Source organism: Aythya ferina (genome assembly GCF_964211825.1).
Source record: "Aythya ferina genome assembly, chromosome: 2".
Taxonomy (NCBI): Eukaryota; Metazoa; Chordata; class Aves; order Anseriformes; family Anatidae; genus Aythya; species Aythya ferina.
Window position 1 is genome coordinate 14156008 of NC_140297.1, and position 12006 is coordinate 14168013.

The window sequence follows — 12006 nt, forward strand, 5'->3', positions numbered from 1 at the left end:
GAAAGCATGTTCAATGCTTTATTTATTTACTTATTTGCCTCAAACTTTGCTTAAAAGGGCAGTTTTCATGTCATAGCCAATCCCAATAAAATCATAAATAGAAAGGTGTAATGGTAGAATCTACACAGATTATATAGTAGAGTTCAAAAAAAAAAAAGAGAACAGAGCCTAACTTCAAATCACTAGAAAAATATCAGAATACATGTAAATAATGAAAAGATCTATTTGTGGGAATCTGGACTATAACCAGAGAGCCAACATGAATTTTTCATTAATAAAACATGTCAGGACAAACTTATTTCTCTCCATGGCAGATAAGCTGTAAGAATAGAGAAGAACAAATACTGTCATGCATCTGGATTTTAGCTTTTGACTTCTCACAGGATATTCCCATAAAGTAGATTTGAGGTAGCTGGACAGTTACTTAGAACGGGAAACCCTATTCAAACAGAAGTTATTAATGTTTAATTTTCAAATGAGCAAAGATGTATCAGGTCAGGTTCTGCAAGACTCTGCATAATACTTTTTAATGAACTGGTAGATAAATTAAAAAATAATAATAAATTTAAAAAATAAAAAAAAAAATAAAAAACATTTTTTTTGCTTTTGAAAATGACATTAAGCTAGAAAGGCTCCAAACCCTAAGGAGCATAGAATACACATCTGATTTGGTCTTATTTAGCAGGAGAAATCAAAATTCAACTAAACAAATGGATTCACTTGCATGTGCACACATAAAAAAAAAAATAAAAATAAAAAAGAAAAGAAAAGAAAAAAAAAAAGATCTGCACAGACACAAACTGAAGAATCTGTCAAGACAAGCACAGTAAAGAAAAGAATCTAATAGTTGGAATGGATCACAAGCAAACAATATAATCAAATCATTGCATAAGAAGCAATGGGTTATTGATGGGTTAATGATGGGTTAAAGAAAATTAACATGTATGTAAAACTCACAAAATATTTCTTCCAATCTGCTCAGAGTTGGTAAATCCTCACATGGAGCTCTGTGACCAATGCAGGTTATTGCATGTCAAGGAATACATCAACAATCAGGAGAAAGTTCCAAGAAAAGTAGAGTGATCTTTCAAAAAAGATGATCTAGCATGAGGCTTTGCAAGACCTGAGTTTGCTTAATCCAAGAGAGAGAAGACTAAGAAGTATTTGATAACAGTTTTCAAATATTTAGAAATATCCTTTGTGAGAGAAGATTATGAATTGTTTTCTACAACCTATATATATATATACGTATATATATAATTATTTAATATAATTATATATATATTTATATATTTATATATATAAATATATATGTTATTATATTATTATATATTATATATTATTATATATATAAATATATATTATATATTTAATATAATTATATATAATTATTTAATTATATATATACGTGTATATATATATATGTATATATATAATAAGGAAGAATGAAGTTAAAGGTGAAAGAAATTTTTCAGTGTGTAAGGCCAACTAAGCAATGACTAACAGACCTTTGGAGATTTTTCGGTTTGTCAGAAATTTCAAGGAGGAGTTAACCAAACAACTGTGAAGGTTGGTTTTCTATACTGATCCTTCATTGGATTTAGTGTATCTCATAAATATTACACAGAATGTGTTGTTATCAACCAATATGCAACTTTCTACCTTTGCTTTATTGTGTAGACAGTGGTGCTAAACATGTATGTCTATTAAGGGCATTATAACGTGAATCAAGCATAAAAACTGAAAGTAAAATGATTGACATGTACAAGGATTCAAAATTCCTTTAACTAGTGCTAGTGAATACTGCAGAGGAATGGAAACTAGATATACATACACTATTCACAGATCTCTCACAGTAGACCTCTACCTTCTGTCCAGATATTAAATTGATATTAAATAGCTAAAAAATTAAAATAAAATAAAATAAAGTTTGGAGTTTAATTATTAAATACACCCACCAAATGTGAAAGCCTTTGTGAGTAGTTTATATTGCATTGGCTTCTAAGGTTACTGCATGCTCAACACTTTTCTGTTTCTTCTCATTAAAAAATAAATAAAATAAAATCAATTCCTGTATCCTGCAGCTCTTAGCTCTGGCATATCCATTATTTCATGAATGTCAATTCTTTTCAATTTATTTCGCACTCTGAATTTATTGGTAGGTTATTATCTATGTAATGTTCTAGATATTTACATTATATCAGCATGTTTATGGCCTTAATATATTTATCAGCCTACCATATAAAGGCAAACCCTTTAAGCAATCTGGATATGATACACCTCCAAGTTTCTCAGGCAGCTGAAATAATGAAAATTAGATCTTGGGCCATTAAGAGTGACCTCACTCACATAATTATCTCCAAACATTCTCTACTTTGTTGTAGTCTCCAAAGCTTTGTCACTTCTTATCCAAATGTTTGTGAGATGAATAAGATAGAGATGCTTAATTAAACCTGTGATTTCCTTCATTGCCAGCTCTTGATAGTACTGTAATGGCAAAAGCATGCTGTTAGACTTCTCCATCTTTGTGGAGAAGTACTATCAAGACCAATTGAAATTCTGCACGTAGAATGGCAGGATGAGCAAATCCAAGAACAGCTGGAAGGCAATGTTCTGAGATTGCCCAGAACTTCAACTGAAAGTCCTTTGTTTCCACAAAACACTTTTCCTATTCTTGAAAAGAATGGGCAATAACAAGGCATACCTGCTATTAAAAACAGCTAATATTTTACCTGTCCCTGTTACCGTGTGCTCAAAAAACTCACAAGTCATTCACACAATCTCATTCATATTAGTAGATTTATACTAGAAGACTTCACAAGATCACACTTGTCACTATGGATACTTGTACTTGCCTTTGAACAAATCTATCTATGTCTCTTCTAAGATAAATGAGCTATTAGGGACTGTTTCCTAATAACATCTCCTTATAATATATTCTCCTTATATTTCTTCTCATAACATCTAGCATAATGAGAAAACAATATTTTAGAAAGTTGCTTTACCTCATTGACAGGATTTCTCCAAAATAAGTGTCATTAAAAAAAGCATATGAGAAAGGTTTTTAGTTATTTTTCAAAAGTTATTTTTGAAAACAAATACATATACTTTGTGACAAGAAAGAGAGACCTTATGGTGAGCAGTACAAAACCACAACCTACTGCTTCTCTGATCATTATTCTCTGTTCCCAGTTACTGGACCACATGCCAAAGCAGCTAAGATGACAGAGTCCAGGAAAAATTGTGTTGGAGCTTTGGAGCTGCCTCCAGGTCTGTCACTTCGTTAGGCTGCCCCTGTACTGCCTTGTCTTCTTTGTCATCCTGAATGCCATTTCCATTTCCTTCAGCATACTCTCTTACAATTTGTTTCTACTTTATCCATTTGTGAATAATATCACTTTCAAATCTTATATGCATACTATATGACAGACCTTCAAGCACTGAGTGTGATTTATCTCAAACGGGAAGATGGATTTAGCAAACACATGCCTTCTGCCTTGGAAACACACACCTGGAGCCTCTCTGCTGAAATGCAACCATACAACCAACCTGCTCGATTTTCAGTCTGAAGCCTTTGCAAAAATACACCGCACCCTTTTAGTGAAGTACCATTTCCTACTATAAATAAAATGTTCTTTTTTTCTATCTAGGTCCTGACTCCATGTGGAAAACTCGGACTTGGTTTCAGATTCCAAGTGCCTTGTTCAGCCCAGGAAAGTTTAGTCTGCTGTATTTAAAGCTGGAAGCAACTTAAGAACATCCAGAGTTGGATTTGGTTTGAATTTTGTATTCTACCATTGAGACAAAAATAGAATGGGGTTATGGAGGAGAAGACAGTTGGAATGTGTCTACACTGCTCAGGTGGACCATTATCCCAGCATATCCAGGCTGTACCTCCTGGGGGTATGCATAAACAGGAACCTGAGCCACAGATTTTATGTTATGCAGTATCTTCTACCACACAGGCTCCTCTTATTTTTCTGTATTATTAATATGCAGTGAGCCTACCACACACCCCTGCATAAGACAATAGATCTCATTGGAAAAAGGCTGTGGAGGAGGGGAAGAAACCAGGATCATGGCTGGATGGCCCTCCACACTGGTTCCCAGGTGCAAGTTCAGTGCCTGAACTTGCAAATAAACTGTACATAGAGGAAGGATAAGGTGATATAGAGAAGTTATTTGGCACAGTAACCCATTGCTGGATAAACTGCAGAGATGGCATCACTGACAACACAGACACTGACTGCCTGCAAACCTGATGGTGAAGGCAGGCCCAGGTCCACGATGAGGATCTCTGGAGCAGCAGTGACACAGACCTTGCGGTTTCAGGGCATGCCCTGGAGATGTACTCAGGAACATAACTTCCCTTCACAGGCGGTTTCTAGAGTGTCTCAAAGGGTACTGCAAGACCTGGGAGAGTGGTCAGTCAGGGCATTAAGCCTTGACAATGCTATAATGCACTGAGCTTTGATGCCCAGCTACCTTGCCAACCATCTCAGTCACCCCATTCATAAACCTGTTACAACATCCTGCAGAAATAACTGCTTGTCACCAAGAATAAGATCCTTCAGGGTAAAGCTGCAGTTAGCACTTACATGGTGTGCTTTGAGCAAGCCACTAGGCCTCCCTCTCCCCCTTTCCTTGCATAATCCTCTCAAAATGTTGCCCCACTGGGCATACAGGCACTGTGTACCAAAGGGGAAAAAGAAATGCCAGATAGGTGGGAAGGAGCAAGGAGAAGGTCTAACCTGGCTTCCTATAATCTTGGCCTCAATTTTGATGTGTGGATTACAGTACAATGTGATTGATGATCTGGATCTAAAGACCAGCCTGTGTTCTCCCTTACTTGGGCACAGGACATATCCAGAAGGTTGCAGAAGTGGTATTACATCTTTTAAAAACTCCATTCAAGTAGGTCTGCACCATCCATTGCCAGCTTGTGTTTCACAAGCACAGCCTTTCTCCAGCAACAAGCAACATTTAAGCCATAATTTCCTTAAGGACCATTTTTTTGCACTGAGAAGAAGACTCTGCCTTTTTAGAAATGCCATAAAATGCTAAGACAAATTGAAAAATAGTTAACAATTTGCCTCTTCAAAAACATTAAGAATGCACATTAGGTGTTATTATCAAGATACTAACGTCACTTGATGCAGGTGACGTTCTCATCTCCAGAACTTCCTGACCTGAACCTAGCTTTATCCAGTGCTTTCATGAAGGTGAAGTACTCTCTGGGGTCTTCATTGAGCACAAAGAGGCAAAGCAATGTGTCCACAGTGTATAAAACAGTGATTCAGAAACGTCCTTCCTGACCCCATTATTATACATGTTAAGAAATGTTTCTTCACTTTATTAACACATTAAGAGTTCGTATGAGTTAATCATCATTTTTAATCATGTTTGTTCATAAAATGTATATCTCAGATTGTGTTTATTAAGTCTGGGTTTGGGGAGAAATTTTGCATTGCATTGAATGCAACTATATCACTTCTGCTGTGAGTGTGTTTCTTGCTGCTCAGCTATAAATAGTGCACAGCACACATGAAAAGAATTACGCTCCATTCTGAGGTGGGAAATTGCAGAAGAAAACTATTCTGGTAAACAAGCCCTTCCTGAAGGCTGTCAGAGTAATTGGCCTCGAGCACTACTCCCAGACTGCTCTACTGGCAAAGCTTCCTTGCTCCTCCCTACTACTAAAGCAGTGCTGTGTCAGGGAAGTCAGAAACTAGTAACACAGAAACCAAGAAGTCTTGGTGCTGGTCTTGGAGAAAAACAGCCAAAACTACACTCTTTAGCAAACCATCCCCTTGGTGTGGTTCAGATATTCACTCCAGCTCCCATCTCAGCTGCAGATATCACCACCTCCCTCTGCTAGCACTCACCACAGACTCAGCAGCCACTCAGCTTTGTGTGGCAGATCTGACAAATGTGTTTCTCCATGCTAGAAATTACTGGGGGTGACATCTTTACATACTCCACATTGAAACACTTGTAGTGCTCCTTAGAAAGGCTTTTCTTATATATCACATTTTCCTATACTGTCCACCAAGCCTATGGAGCACAAACTATCTTCTTCTGCACACTTCTTGGTTTAATTTGAACATCCTAAACAAGGTTGTTATACATGTCAAGACTGTTAAGTGTTCACACAAGGTCATCCTGTTCCAGAGATTAGATGGAGTGCAGAAGGACTGATGCATTTAATTATTTGATGGAAAGTATGTTTAAGGGATCACACACCTTTGCTCTGTTCACCATTCCCAGTAGCTGCATCACAAAGTATTTAATAGTCTTCCCACCTCTCCCCCCCATCAATCACACACACAGTACTAACTGCAAATCTGCCGTGTATCCTGTGAAGTATCCATGCCGGTAATCACAGAATCACAGAATCACAGAATTTTCTAGGTTGGAAGAGACCTCAAGGTCATCGAGTCCAACCTCCAACCTAACGCTAACAGCCCTCCACTAAACCATATCCCTAAGCTCTACATCTAAACGTCTTTTGAAGACTTCCAGGGATGGTGACTCCACCACTTCCCTGGGCAGCCTGTTCCAATGCCTCACAACCCTTTCTGTAAAGAAGTTCTTCCTAACATCTAACCTAAAACTCCCCTGGCTCAACTTAAGCCCATTCCCCCTCGTCCTGTCACCAGGCACGTGGGAGAACAGGCCAACCCCCACCTCGCTACAGCCTCCCTTGAGGTACCTAAAAAGAGCGATAAGGTCACCCCTGAGCCTCCTCTTCTCCAGGCTGAACAAGCCCAGCTCCCTCAGCCGCTCCTCGTAGGACTTGTTCTCCAGGCCCCTCACCAGCTTCGTCGCCCTTCTCTGGACCCGCTCAAGCACCTCCATGTCCTTCTTGTAGCGAGGGGCCCAAAACTGAACACAGTACTCGAGGTGCGGCCTCACCAGAGCTGAGTACAGGGGGACGATCACCTCCCTAGCCCTGCTGGTCACGCTGTTCCTAATACAAGCCAGGATGCCGTTGGCCTTCTTGGCCACCTGAGCACACTGCTGGCTCATATTCAGCCGACTATCCACCATCACTCCCAGGTCCTTCTCTGCCTGGCAGCTTTCCAACCATTCCTCTCCCAGCCTGTAGCTCTGCTTGGGGTTATTGCGCCCCAGGTGCAGGACCCGGCACTTGGCCTTGTTAAACTTCATGCAGTTGACCTCAGCCCATCGGTCCAGCCTATCCAGATCCTCCTGCAGAGCTTTCCTACCCTCAAGCAGATCGACACACGCACCTAACTTGGTGTCATCTGCGAACTTACTGAGGGTGCACTCGATGCCCTCGTCCAGATCATCGATGAAGATATTAAAGAGGACCGGCCCCAGCACCGAGCCCTGGGGGACGCCACTAGTGACTGGCCTCCAACTGGACTTGGCTCCATTCACCACGACTCTTTGGGCCCGGCTATCCAGCCAGTTTCTAACCCAACGAAGCGTGCGCCAGTCCAAGCCAAGAGCAGCCAGTTTCTTGAGGAGAATGCTGTGGGAGACGGTGTCAAAAGCCTTGCTGAAGTCAAGGTAGACCACATGCACAGCCTTTCCCTCATCCACCCAGCACGTCACTCTGTCATAGAAGGAGATCAGGTTCGTCAAGCATGACCTGCCTTTCATAAAGCCATGCTGACTGGGCCTGATCGCCTGCTTCCCCTTCAAGTGCTGCATGATGACTCTCAGGAGGATCTGCTCCATGAGCTTCCCTGGCACTGAGGTCAAACTGACAGGCCTGTAGTTTCCTGGGTCTGCCCTCCGGCCCTTCTTGTAGATGGGCGTCACGTTTGCTAGCCGCCAGTCGATTGGGACCTCCCCCGATAGCCAGGACTGTTGATAAATGATGGACAGCGGCTTGGCCAGCTCCTCTGCCAGTTCCCTCAGTACCCTTGGGTGGATCCCATCTGGCCCCATCGACTTGTGCACATCTAAGTGCCGTAGTAGGTCACCAACCAGTTCTTCATGGATAATGAGGGCCACATCCTGCTCCCCATCCCCTTCCACCAGCTCAGGGTACTGGGTATCCAGAGAACATCCGGTATTGCCGCTAAAGACTGAGGCAAAGAAGGCATTGAGCACCTCCGCCTTTTCCTCATCTCTTGTAACTAAGTTTCCCCCCGCATCCAGTAAAGGATGGAGATTCTCCTTAGTCCTCCTTTTTGTGTTGATGTATTTATAGAAACGTTGTTATCTTTAATATGTAATATAATTAATAATGTAATCCTGTAATATATTTATATATATAATCCTGTAATATATAATAATGTAATATAATTAATAATGTTTTCCTGGGAATTATTTCATTTTTTTGCTTTAAGCCACGTACCTAAAATATTCCAGTTGGCATTGCTATTAGTAAACATAAAATGAAACTGATAGAAGTATTGTTCATCAGATATATTTAGGCTGCAGACAAACACAACGGTACATACTCATAACCTCCCACTTGACAGTTTGCACAAGTCACTCTTCAGAGGTGCTCACCCCTTTCCACTGACTCTATGAGGAATTCAGACTTCTAAATTTTGGTTGACCAGACTGTGTCTCAATCTGATATGTAAAACAGTGAGATGATCTTGCATCAGAACCAACATAGGTGTTTATCTCACCATAACCCCTTTAGCACATTCTTTTGACATATACAGTATTTGAGCAAGACCATGCAAAACAAATCTCCCATAAGTGTTCTGGCTGACAAAACTCAAAAGCTCAAACACCTCCAAAAGAAATCCAGCCCTGACTGAAATGAACTTGTTTATTTTATCATAGGTAACAGCACAGGAAATACTTTGCAGTCTTCATGCTCACAGTTATGATGAGGCATCTAAAACAATAGAGTCACTGGTCAACATATGTACCCATTACATGGTTAAAATCACATTTCACAGTACAGGTTTGGATTCCAAACTACTTCAGAGATACCCAGATCTTCACAAAGAGAACCTGTTTAGTAGTTACTGACATTTTGAATACACTATTTGTTTTCCTTCCTCTTTATAGCTGACAGTTACTGCTTAAGGACTTTGATATAGCCAACAACATGCCTGAGGGTATTTTTAAAAAGCAGTCTGGGGGGAGAAGGAAAAGAGTGAATATATAAAAATAATGCCTGATCTAAATTAGTACATTACATGTTCCCAGATGTTTCCTTCTTGAGACCTCATTTAGAACAACTGCATCAAGACACCTGTAGTTTCAGGTTTTCAGTTGCGACTAAATCTTTCCTCCTTTTTCATAAGCTGATCTCATATTTTCCAGTGTTCCCTTCACATCTTCTGTACAAACAAATAAAATATTCCCTTCCCAACCCCACCCCCTAAACACATGCACATGCATACACATATGCCACTCTTTGGTCTGTGTACAGTAGCTTGGCACCAAAAAGATATGTGATTAAGTTTTAACAAGTGTCAAAGCCAAGTATAGCTCACAGACACTTACCTGGAGATCAGAATGTGGTTTAGGTGTGTTCTGAAATTCAAATTAGAAAGTGTCATTCTTCCTGTCTTCTACCACACTTCAGGGAATGTTTGATCTGCAGAGGGAAAATGAAACACAGAAAGAGATAAACCCCCAAGTTGCAGGGTCTGATACTTCTCTCCTGGGCACTGCCACTGTCTCTGGGAGCATGTGAATAATTGTGTTTACACCTGGTTACATGGACAGATTGCAGGGCATCAATGTAGAGTACTACAGAACCAATACCCTCATAAATATTTAGGTCAAGAATTTCAGCACAATTTCAGTATAATTAACAATTCAAAGTACTACCACTGAAAATTTTGTTTGGCACCATTAGCTGGAAGTAAGCAGACATGGCTTTGTTAGTTTATGATGTAGTCTATCATTTGTAATACACTATCAATGCAAAAACAGTCCCTCAGAGGACTGATCAGAAATTTCATACTCTGTTTTTCTTCACTAAAGTATATGTTTCATGAAAGCTGTCATGGTCTCACGTTACTGTCATGTTGCTCAGAAATAAAAGACGGTACAAGGGGAGAAGGGAGATCTAACATCTGGTGACCTACATGGATTCTTTATAGTTAAAAATGCTAAATTTAGTTAGTTCCCATATGAGAAAAAAATGAAATAGATTGGTATACTGAAAATGCATTGTATACCTTGAGTTCAACATGAATTTTACACTACATGTAGTGGTCAGCATTAATGTATCCATGCTTACCTACAGCTACCCTTCACACCTCTCTCTTACACAAGTGCAACAAACACAAATACAAGAAAGAGTTGTAAAATCTGACTGTAGTGTGTAAACAAGAATGACTTTTTATTTTGACCTTCATCCATTGTCCACCTGAATATTCCATTAATCTGCAGTTGAAAATTTGTAATATATATATATATATATTTAAATAGGAGGGTAGGGGGAGAAAAAGAAACTAAGTGTCAGGAAAATAGGAATTATCCAATAAAAAATTTCTCTTATTCCTTGTGCTCAGTCAGCCCTGTACTATCAGTTGTCTTCTACCTTTGCAGTTTCTATGACAAGTTTGCATGCCCAAAGTTGAATGGCCTGTCCAACGTCATACTGAGAAGTGGGGCTGAATTCTAATCATACTGAGTGTATTGACTTTTTTGCATTTGTACATACTTTAAATACTGACTCCTTTCTCCTGCCATGGGAAAGAAAAAAAAAAGTGACATCTAATTTTTTACTGAATTTTCTACTTTTATACTGACTTGTTGCAATTGGGATTGATCCTTTCCTGTATATATTTTATATATACATATATTATATATTTTTCTGTATTGATATAAGTAATGTAAGAAGTACAGAATGCAGGATAAGAAAAGCTTGTAAAATTGAGATGCTGTAAAACCCTTATCTTTTCCACATGTTTTTCCTCCAATTCCCCCCTTTGTTTTCAGTCCCTTACCAAATTGCATGAGGACCTGCTGCACAGAGAAGTCAGTAGTCCAAGCCACTGTGTGGTGAAAGGGAGACTAAAATAAGCCCCAGAAGAGCTCACTCTTGATTGCATCTAATTCCTACTCACCATGCAGTGCAAGGCAAGGACGGAGGAATTAATACATTTGATACCATAAATGCCTTGAAGGAGGCCTCTTGTTGTTAATGATAAAGCCCACTTATATGTATAAAGCAGGTACAATTCCTTATTCTTTTTAACAAAGAATCAAACTACCCCACACTGTGACTTGCTGAGCAGTTTTAAATGTACTTATGAGTACAGGATGTGCTGTGCTGTCTACCTTAAAATCTTTGCAGTCATCCTCTATCTTGTCTTTGAGTGCTGTTAATTTTAATGTGGCTATTTCTTGTAGAGGGGATGTAAGATCTCAGTGCTTTCTGAAAATGCAAGAGGATTTAAAAGGATGAAGGGTCCAGATCTGAAGACACTTTTCTCTATTTTACTTCTGTTCCTTGGTGTATTCAACAATCTATTCTTCTAGACTGATGCAATCAGTTCAGAAAGGTATCATGCAGCACACTTGAATTAGAGTGTAAAAAAGCAACAAAGAAATCACTCTGTTCACGTTTCAAATTTTTTTTTCCAAACATATATATATACATATATGTAAATGCCTTTATTATGGCTTTCTTGAAATATAGAAGTGAATAAAGAGAAAAACATTGAATAATTCATAACATTTTATTTGTTTATCATGCAGGTCCTATCTTTCCACATAAACATATAAATCCAAACTGAATTCTATCAAATTACTAATATTAAAAATATAAATGCATATTTTTTTCACAAAGGAAAATAAATGTCTTGATAGTCAGCATTGCTAGGATTCCCATGACTTCATCTGGAAACAGACATCTGGGTTTGAACTGGCTTTCCTAGACTCTGCATAGTCAATGTAGACAACAATGAGTATGTACATAGACAATGTAGATAAGTTGACACCTCATCCTAAACAGAGATCTAAAATAAACTATCTGAATACATTCCCAAATAATCCACTTCTCCCACCAACAGTAAGGACAGCCTAGAATATACCAGCTTAGGTGTA

At 39.0% G+C, this 12006-nt stretch overlaps 2 long non-coding RNA genes across 3 annotated transcripts in view; one reads left to right on the forward strand and one right to left on the reverse strand.

Moving 5' to 3' along the window:
* LOC311432766 overlaps nucleotides 1–12006 on the reverse strand; it is a 123657-nt gene that overhangs the window by 98681 nt on the left and 12970 nt on the right. For both annotated transcript variants that reach the window (XR_014690302.1, XR_014690303.1), the window contains exon 3: nucleotides 9448–9541. This is a non-coding gene — a long non-coding RNA (uncharacterized lncRNA). The remainder of the gene's footprint in view (nucleotides 1–9447; nucleotides 9542–12006) is intronic.
* LOC311432767 overlaps nucleotides 1–12006 on the forward strand; it is a 38983-nt gene that overhangs the window by 17884 nt on the left and 9093 nt on the right. The gene's annotated exons all lie outside the window — the stretch shown is intronic.